Here is a 10,577-nt window from a genome sequence, read left to right as displayed (position 1 = left end):
AAAATCAAATATATTATGTTTTGTGATACGGTATCGATTCTCAAAAACACTATTGATTTTTAATTCATATTTTACCATGCAAAGATTAACTCAGCAATACCTTAATTCATTGGGCCCTGTAAACTTTATTATGTAAACTTCTTTATTCTAGGACAGTTTTCCCAAAAATTTGATTAAGAAAAATCACAATATATCGCTATAAATTGAATCGTAACCTTTGCGTCGTGATACGTATTGTATCGTCAGATTCTTGCCAAATAAAACACAACCCCCGGAGTTTTAAAATTAAACTTTTATGAGAACAAAGTTGGCCAAAATGTGCGATTTAGGCTACGAGGGCCGCATATCACATGACCATTCACGTCCACTGGGCGTGGCGGTGTAAACAGGAAGCAGCGCTGAACACGGGAATCAATGCATAGCGCTTGAATAATAGCTTCCCCTCCTGAGCATGTAGGCGGTAGTAGCGTTATAAAATGCAGAGTTTAGCTACACAACAGCTGCTAGCAGAGACAACGAGGTCAGCAACGCTTGTAACTCGTCATCCATGTTGACATTAACCAAAGAAAAGGTTCATGTGATGAAGGACACGTCATGACCGTGGGCGTCTGCGTCATCTCCAGACTAAAACGCAACCCCGGAATTTTTAAATTAAAACGCGTTTTCAAACGGCGGAGTGTTAGAGTGGGACGCTAGGCGTAAACGTAACAGTTAGTTATGCGTTTTAAATTCGTATTAGTGTGGATGAAGCCTCAGACATTAAAGACCTCTGAGCTGATCGTCTCCTCTAGAGTAAATGTCAAGTTGTTCAACCCTCGTCAGCACGAGGGTCGACTTATCCTTCTTCCAGAGGAATGTTTGTAGCTACGTGTTTGTGTTAACCTGGAGTTATCTGAGGGGAGGAAGGAGAGCGTCTGTCCACATTTTACAAACTCTTAATCTCCGTGTGACGAGAGTTTGACGTCATCTGAGGTGAAAAAATGTCCGACCTTCATCGAGGTCGACGGAGACGTGTTGTCCTAATTTGACCGACCCGCTTCGCCGCTGTGTGTTTTTAGTAAAAAAAAATCTGTGGATGAAGGGGAAGAAAAAGAAGGTCTTTGAAAGAAGATTTAAGATGTTTTTTTACAGCGGACCTCTTTCTTGTTTGTGTTTTTGGTCCGATTTAAACCTCGTTCACGGAGAAGAACAGAGTTAGAAGGAGGAGAAAACACCAGTAGACATGTTTATGGTTAAAAAAAAAAGAGTGAGAAATTTAGATTTGTTTTTGTCTGGGAAGTTCAATCAACTTTAAAGTTAACAAGTTTAAATTCTACACTATCATAAAAATATATTATATATAATATATTTAACTGACTACTATTAAGCCAACAAAATAGATAAATTAATGATGATATTCACCACCATTTCCACAGTAAAGTAAACAAACCTTTTATTTTGGAAAACAACATTTACAGGAAATAATTGCACCAGCTGAAGCAGTTAAAAATCTGAAAATAATAAGTAATTAAAATAGTTTAGAGACTTTTTCCTTCTGCTCGTTGAGAGCTGGAGAGGAGGATGTTTATTTCTTTATCAGAGGGACAGAAATGAGAAGCAGAGCGGAGTCGCTGTTAACGTCATTAATTTAAAAGCCGGACATTTTATCGGCACTTAGCGGTCGGTCGGATTAATCCGAGGAGAGTTTGGAGGTTAAATAAAGTGTCTGTTTTAAATGTGTTTGAAGTGGCGGCGGATCAGAGAGGAACAGAGGAGGAAATGATTTTTCTTTATGTTTATGGATTTGTTCAGACCGAGCAGCTCTTCTGGTTCAGCCTCTTTTGGAGTTTAAAATGTTTTTTTGTATATTTATTATACAATGATTTTAATGTCTGTGTCTCAGTGCTGGTTTTAAAGTTACTGAAGTTTTGTTCATTTTAATAGAAAATGTGTATAGAACGTTCTGTAAGGAGCTCCTCATGTTTCTCTACTTGACTCTGTTGATATTAGAGGAGAAGTTTATAATAACCAACATTTATAAACCGGTAAATTAATAGTTAATTCAACTTTTACTGTAAACAAGCAACAAAATGCTCATAATGTTTACTAATTATTATTAATGCTATAATTTGTTATTTTAACATTTTATTGTTGCACATTATAACATTTTATATACTATATATATAAGTATTTGTTAATGATTAAGATATTATTTGTATTTTATATCTTGTTAAATGGTTAATAATTACTTTGTAAACCATCTATAAACATTATTTAGATAAATAGTTAATACTTAATAATTAAATAATAATTTGTTTCTGGTCCATCTCTATCTCTGTAAAGTTTATACATGTTTTACAAACAATTTCCTAAAGGTTTACATCATTAACAAATACTTAATATAGTATATCAAATGTTATAATGTGCAACAATAGACTGTGAATATAAACTGATTTACTAATGTAATCAGAATCTAATTGTTATTGTCTCTTATCAGCTATGATACTATATATATATATATATATATATATTTATTTATTTATATATAAATAAATATATATATATATATTATATATAAATAATATAGATATTTATATATAAATAATATAGATATAATTATATATAAATTATATATATATATAAACTAATTGTTTTATATTACGCAAATTAATGATAAAATAACATAAATTATAGCATTACTAATAATCAGTAAACATTATTAATTATCATTTCATTGTTTATTTACAGTAAAATAACTATTAATTAAGTTTAATTAATTATCAATTCATCATTTTTTAATGATGGTTATTATTCAGTGTTACTGAAGTTTGGAAAAAAAAGACTTTAAAAGTGACGGAGAGAATTTAATTATTTTACATTCAGGTTGTGATATTTGTCCTAACTCCAATCCAAACCACACTGTGCTGTGATTTAATGTAATCTGTTTTTAATATCAAATTATAATCGGTTTACTGATGCAAATTAATCCTAAAAATATATATATATATATTTAAAAAAATAAATAAATTAAAATTATTATTAACAAAAGCTAATCAAAACCAAAAGAAAATCAGGAAAGCATCACTAAAAGAAAAGATGTGTAAATAAATGAGACTATTTATTTCAGTTGTAACATTTAGAAACACCCACTTTAAACTGTTGTTTATTCTCTGTCATTGAGAAACACGGAGTGATGAAATGTGAGGCAGCTTTGTTTGGTCTTTAAGGACATTCACAGTGTTTTTGAAATAAATGTGTGTTAAAGAGTTTAAAATGTTTGTTTATTGTAATGTTAAAGTGTGTCATGTTAGAGAATCTTAGAGAGAAACTCAGGAGTTGATCTGGTGTCTCCGCTCAGCTTTCACATCAGTAAAGTTGTTCAGTCCACTTGTGACATCATCCACGTGTGTTTGTGTATATCTGAGATCAGCTGTTCTAGTGGCGGAGCGTCATAAAACTCTTCATTTAAACAAAATAAAACTCACAGAAACCCGTCGTCATTTCTCTTTCCAACAATCACCGACTCTGGTTCAGTCTAAACAAACTAATTTCACTGAGTTAGATGTGAGACTATGCCGCCTCTACACTTGGAGGTAGACCGTAAAACTAGCTAAATAAAATAACAAACAGCGCCTACTGTTGTCTAGATTTTAAGGAACCTCTCGCCTGCCTTCCTGCTTTATCAATCATGGCCGTGCAGTTCATCATTCCTATACATGTTTATTATTATATCTCTTAAAGGCAGGGTAGACGATGTTCTCCAGTCTCCACTATCTGTTCTATTGGTTGAAATCAATTGATCAAAAAGGACCGTAAAAGAGCCGTCATCTGTAGCTGCTGTAATCCTGTAAAAACGTCTACCAATCACTGCCTCGCGGTCCGCTTGGAGAGAACCAATCAGATGCCTCCCTGCCTCCCTGCTCGTACTCTACCCTTGGCGTGCACCAACCTGAACTCGAAGTGCGTCGCCACCGCCGCCGCACGTTTCCTGGAGAATGGAAGAGAAAAGTCAGCCCTGCAGTAACACTGGTCATGAGGTAGCGTTGTTGAGTTGAGGTCCTCTCTCCGCTCTGTGTCTGTGTCCGCTCTGTGTTGACCCTACCTTAAAGTGATATGTTGACGACATGGCCATCTTAAATGAAGCTCAGTGGTGTGAAAATGCTCGCCGCTTTGTTTCATGTACGTCTCATAACAACGACTCGTATACCTCAAGCCTCCAGTAAGAACGCTGGTCGTTTGCGCCAATTTTCGTCGTGGCCAAACGGCGGTACTACAACCTCTGTGTCCGTCACGTGACGCCATTGCGCCCAAAAAGACTTATTTCTCTTCCTCCGTTCATGTGAATGAGACGGGAGGCAGAGTTAGCAAGCCGTGACGGCCGTGACCCCGTGACTCAGCGGACGCTACTGCGCCGGCTCCACGGGGCCAATGGATGCAGAAGATCACTCAGCAGTCGAGCCATTTAGGCTTCATGCTCCACTGAGCAGCTGTCATAGGAATGAACGCTGTATCCAGTTCTCTTTATACATCCATGGTGCAGAAGGTACGTGCTAACTGGCCGTCGGCTGTCGTCTTTGCGGTGTGTTAGAGTGCAACTTTTTGGCCAAGACAAAGGAGACGAGAGGTGACGCTACCGCTAGCTCTTTGATGTCGGGTTGGTGTGTCGGGCGTTTTTTAATCGTGAGGGATTCGCTTCTGTTTCCAGATGTTCATTCTCCATCCTGACCTGGTTTTAAATCGTCCTCGCTTGTGCAAATTCATAAATGTGCATAAAAAGGTGGACAGAAACGTCCCTGTTCTAGTTTTATTTTCCTTCATCAGCCTTTTTTCTGTCTCTCTCTGACTCAGTGTTATAATCCCCCCCCCCTCTGCTTGGTATTCTCCTGTCAGCACTCACAGCTCAACACCTTTGTTGTAATCAGGTCTGGTGTGTGTTGCTGTTTTTTTGCTGTGTGATGGTTAAAGGACATCAAAGAGCTCTTCTCTTTTCTTCCTCACCTGCTGATGGAGAGAAGCCTCCGACTCTCTCTGAGTGTTTCTAATGGCTCCGCTGCTCCTTCTTATATCACCGTGACTTCATCCACACTTTGTACCAGTCAGACGGATCTGGAGTAATCAGATTACTAACTCTCTATATATCTCTATATTCCAGCTGTGGCTGGTGTCGGTCATGAATCCAGATGTTGGTTTGTTATATTTCCAGCAGTTTAATGAAATGAGTGTTTGTGCTTCACTGATCCTAATTAGAGTCTCGTTGTTCAGAGGAACCTGCTGACTCAACTGCTCCTCTTCCTCTTTAGAGGGTTTAATGTTTCACCTCCTGCAGGAGGAAGAGGAGGAGGAGGAGGAGGAGGAGGAGGACCTGATCAGCTGATGTCAAAGGTCAGGGAATAGTTTTAGTATGGAGGTCAATGATGTAGTACAGTCCTCTCCTCCTCCTCCTCCTCTTCCTCCTCCTCCTTGTTTATCTTCCTCCTCATTTTTATTCCTCTCCTGCTTGTTTATCCTCTTTTCTTCATTCTTCGCCTCCTCTTCCTCCTCGTTTTTCTTCCTCTTCTCTTCCATCTCGTGTCCTCCTTCTCCTTTTCTTCCTCGTCCTCGTCCTCCTCCTCCTCCTCATTTTCCTTCCTCTCCTCCTCGTGCTTGTTTTCCTCCTCCTCCTCCTCCTCCTCCTTGTTTTTCTTGCTCTTCTCTTCCTTCTAGAGAGAAGCTGTAGAAAGAGGAGGAGAGGAGGAAGTCTTGAAGCTGAAAAGAGAGAACAGGAAGAACTGGAGGGAGGACAGGTTGACAGGAGAGGAAGAGGAGGAGGAGGGGTGAGGAGGATCAACAGAGAGGAGGAGAACATAAACAAAAGGGAGGGAGGAGAGAAAAGCGATGAAGACGAGGGGGAGGTGCAGAAGTTAAACAGATGATGAGAATGGAAACGCAGCAGGAGAGAAGAAGAAGAGGAGGTGTAATATTTATGTTGTGTGTGTGTCTAATTAAGTGTATGTCTTCCTCTTCCTCCTTGTTTTCCTCCTCCTTCTTTTCCCTCTCCTCCTCTTCCTCCTCATCGTCCTTCTTCCTCTACCTCCTTGTTTTTGATCTTCCTCCTCCTCCTTGTTTCCTTTCCTATCTTCCTCCGCCTCCTCCTTGTTCTCTTCCTCCTCCTCCTTGTCTGCCTTCCTCTCCTCCTCCTCCTCCTCCTCCTCGTGCTCCTCCTCCTCTTCCTCCTCCTCCTCGTTCTCCTCCTCCTCCTCCTCCTCCTCGTTCTCCTCCTCCTTCTTGTCCTCCTCCCCCTCCTCCTCCTCTTCCTCCTCCTCCTCGTTCTCCTCCTCCTCCTCCTCCTCGTCCTCCTCGTCCTCCTCGTTCTCCTCCTCCTTCTTGTCCTCCTCCCCCTCCTCCTCCTCGTTCTCCTCCTCCTCGTGCTCCCCCTCCTCCTCTTTGTCTGCCTTGCTCTCCTCCTCTTCCTCCTCCTCGTTCTCCTACTCCTCGTGCTCCTCCTCCTCTCTCCTCCTCCTCGTCATCCTCCTCCTCCTCCTCGTCTTCATCCTGATGCTGTTATTCAGTAGTTTAACAGTGTATCAGTGTTTGTTTCTCAGTGAATGAAGAGAAACCTGTAAAATCACCTCGGATGTGTTTTAACTGAACCTGACTAAAGAGGTAGAAACTAAATCCTCCTCTTGTATCTTCCTCATCCTGAGGCTCCTACATCCTCTCCTCTTCCTCCTCTTCCTCTTCTTCAGGTGCTGTTAATAAACGTGCCTGAGCTGTAAATGTAACAGTAGGTTTCCCATCAGCCCCTTCTTCCGCGTTCGCCAGTGTTCGGGGGACTTGATGTAATTACAGCGTAACTCTCTCACATGGGAGAAGTTAATGAGCCCCGCTGGCCCACTGCTCTAATTCTACCTCCTCAAAGCTTCCACAAAAGTCCTCCAAAAAGCCGTCCTCTGTGGACGCCGCGGTTCACAGGAGCAGGCGAAGAAGAAGAAGAAGAAGAGACGTCACACGGGGATCAGTGAGCCGTCTCTTCCACCAATTTGTGCGTGAAGTCGTTGCTGTACAAATGAGACGTGGCAGGTTTGCACGGATTTAAAATCACATACTCCCAATTATTCCAAATCTCCCGGACGTCCCCGGGAGCCGTCAGCCCCCCGAGGGAGAGCGGCTTTCGTCTTCGCTCTGATGTAGGGATCGAACTCCGGGCTTTGAATTGAACCCCACCAGGCCTCTCTCCCTCTTTCAGCGCCGCCAGGATGTCCCTCTAAAGATAGACGGACGCGCTCTTCGCTCTGAGGTTTACAGCGAGCGGCACCTTATCGGAATATGAAACAAATGTGCTCATAATAAGATCGTTTTTTTTCCCATTTCACTGTCCAGATTAGTCCGCCTGCAGAGGAAACACAGTAATGTACCTCCTGATGCTCATAATTCATCTTTAAAAACAAAACTGGAGGCGAGACGGTGACGGATGTGACCACCAAACTTTACTGACCTCCATAAAGTCTGGCGGCGCTTTTCATCCCCAGCGTGGACAAACAGGAAGACATTTATGTCCCCCAGAAGACGAATCCCAATGAGTCTATGTGGAGGTAGAAGGAAGTTACCGCTTTTATTGTGGTAGTCTGAGTAACGTGACGACATATCCGTGTTCCGTATCCATCAACCAAAACAAACCTCAGAAATCAGAAAACGTTGGAGGGTCGTCGTGGATACGACCTGCACCCTCACATGTTAAATCCAGCGTGGTAAACACTACACATCCAGTAAAGGATGGAAACACTTTGGGTTTCACACATTGACAGGAAAAGCAGAGCTACACATCACGCCTAAAGCTGCACGCTAACTTCTAAAAAAAAAGGCCCAAATTTGTCCGAAATATGGCTCAAAAAATTTCCAAAAAAGTCCGAAATATGTCAGGAAAAAGACGTATATATGTCTGCATAAAAGTCTGAAAAACATCTGAAATATGCATGAAAAAAATGCCTGAAAAATGTCTGCAAAATATCCGAAAAAAGTTAGCAGGAAACGTTATGGTATGGCGGTAACGTGGCGGTGGAGCTGGCCGTTGCTCTCGTCTCCGTGGTCAAACGTGCCGATGCTACGACTGTAGAGCACCCAGATACTGACATTTCTGTTCTCTGCATTGAAACGGCCCCGATGGAGCTGACCATGGATGGATAAAGAGAACGGAGCTGACGGGAGAGCTAGAGACCACTTTGGAGAAGTTAGAGGAAGTAGACATGTCTGGTTTTCAAAATAAGGTGTTAACAAAGGGAACTGTATATAAATAAATACATCTATGGAAATCAGATTGATGGATTATATTCACCAGAAGTATAAAACATTACATGTCCCTTATAGATTAAAAAGAAAATCCCACTAATCTGTGAGGAGAATCTCTTTATTCTTTGATTTTTGGGTTGCTGGATAATCAATAATGCCTGTCAATGATCCTGATATATTTGACTTCAGGACATCTCTGACTACATACATGATGCAAATCAAACATTCTTACTGGATTAATTTAGAGATTTTACAAATTAAAAGTCCCTAGAAGTGTATGATGGTCTATGGTACAAAGTTAACAAAAATCACAATACTTCTTTAGGTTAAGGCAACAAAAACCAGTTCAGTTTATGGAAAAACATCATGTTTTGTGGTTTCACACCGTCTTTACTGCAGCGCCTGACCTCCGTCATAATTACTACGGCAGCTAGAGGTCGCTGTTGTGGTTTCTCTATACCTTCTTTCTGTGATCTACCATGTGAATAGATGATACAACCTACTAGTGGGTATAGTAGGCCCCTACTGACCCACATGTATGGAAGTTATAGTGACTGATGACGCCTATTTAATAGCCTGACAACCTGATTCAGAAACGTAATCGGTAATTAGAGCCGTGTTGTTATTTCCTTGTTTCTTTGAAGGCAGTTTTGTTAGTTATTAATTCCCACTGAAAAACAAATTTATTTTGAAGCTCTTTGTCCTCCTGTAGAAGATGTGAAACACTCCTGCGGCAGCTTGTGTATGCAAAAATAAATCAGAAATACAAATGACTCGGCCTACGACGACGCCGTGGAGCTATATTTCATGTTTTGGGAGGCAGGTTGTTCAGGTAGATGGATGAGAGGAGGGTGACCTCTACTGGGTGCGGTGGAGGTCGACCGAGGCCTTCTGTCTGTGTCAACGATGCTCCTCGGTTTGTGCGGATACGGAGGCGGAGAAGATTTATAGTAACGGAACGAACCCCGACTGGTTCTTCATGCCGGTTCAGTTTATTTTTTTCCGGAGAGGGAAAACCAATAACACGATGAAGATGAAGATCGCCTTTAGGGTGTGAAGACGGCTGCATGAGGGTGGACCACACCGACAGATTTATCAACTCTTAAAGGACCCCGACACCCAAACAGCACACCACACACCACACTAACAGATTCACTCATGAAGAATTAGGGAACTAGGGATACTAACTTAGAACATTCTTAACCGATAACCAACCCTCGTTAACAGATTATTAACCGACAAGATTTGCGCCTCGCATGCAGCGGTGCACCAGCTGCAGGAGCACAACAGATATTCATTGACGGGAGTCTCCAGTTCACCGTCCGGGAGCGTTAACTTAGCAGCTACGATGCTGCGTTCACTGTCTCCAGTTCACCGCCTGGGAGCGTTAACTTAGCAGCTACAATGCTGCGTTCACTGTCTCCAGTTCACCGTCCGGGAGAGTTAACTTAGCAGCTACGATGCTGCGTGCAGTGTCGCGGACATGCAGCCACTTTCCCAGTAAAAGTCTCCACCGCACATTTATTTTAGTTTAGCAGGTTGTCAGCTGTGTGTCTGCCCGGCGTAACGTTAGCAAGTGTCCAACAAACAGTGTGTGTGTTTGTGCTACGTTAGCAGCTCTATTATTGCCGGAGGCTTCGTGCTCGCCGCCGCCGCCGCCACACGTAGTCTGCGTAACTTTAGCGAGTTTCCAACAGACCGTGTGTGTGTGTTGGTGGTGATTGTGAGGTTGTTGGTGGCGTTCTAGCTGTGATCGTAGGTGTAGCAGTGTGTGTACAGTTTATTTGTTGGTGAATAAATGCTACGAAACTACAACTCCGAGACCGGAGTCAACTTCCTGTGTCCTGCAACTCCGGCTCTGCCTCTTAAGGTGGACTGTTAAGGTGGACCAGCTTAACATAAACATTCTATTCTATTCGTGTCCCAGTTTATTTCCTGTTGCAGTGTATGCAAATAACATCAGCTGACAGGAAGTAAACATGGACCCAAGCTGTTGCCTAGCAACGCAATTCCATTCCAATTCCGTTGAAATGCATTAAAGCGGAGCGTTTCAGACAGAGGGAGAATACAGGTATATTCAGACAGACAGTACGAGGAAAACAACGTTTTTTTTTTAACATTATAGCATGTAAACATGTTCTATTAGAAACACTAAATAAAAGTATGAACCTGAAAATGAGCACGATATGGGACCTTTAAATATTATACAACAAAACTAGGCCTATCAAAGTGAAGATAGTGGGATCATATGAAACTAGGAAACCCGAAGAATCCATTGGTACCAACCTTATCTTTAAAACTGAGCCCGCTGCAACCTAAAAATCAAGAATGCA

The sequence above is a fragment of the Sebastes fasciatus genome, chromosome 22 (assembly GCF_043250625.1).
Source record: "Sebastes fasciatus isolate fSebFas1 chromosome 22, fSebFas1.pri, whole genome shotgun sequence".
NCBI classification, from domain to species: Eukaryota; Metazoa; Chordata; class Actinopteri; order Perciformes; family Sebastidae; genus Sebastes; species Sebastes fasciatus.
The sequence above is the reverse complement of the archived record's forward strand: the minus strand, read 5'-3'. Positions refer to the sequence as shown.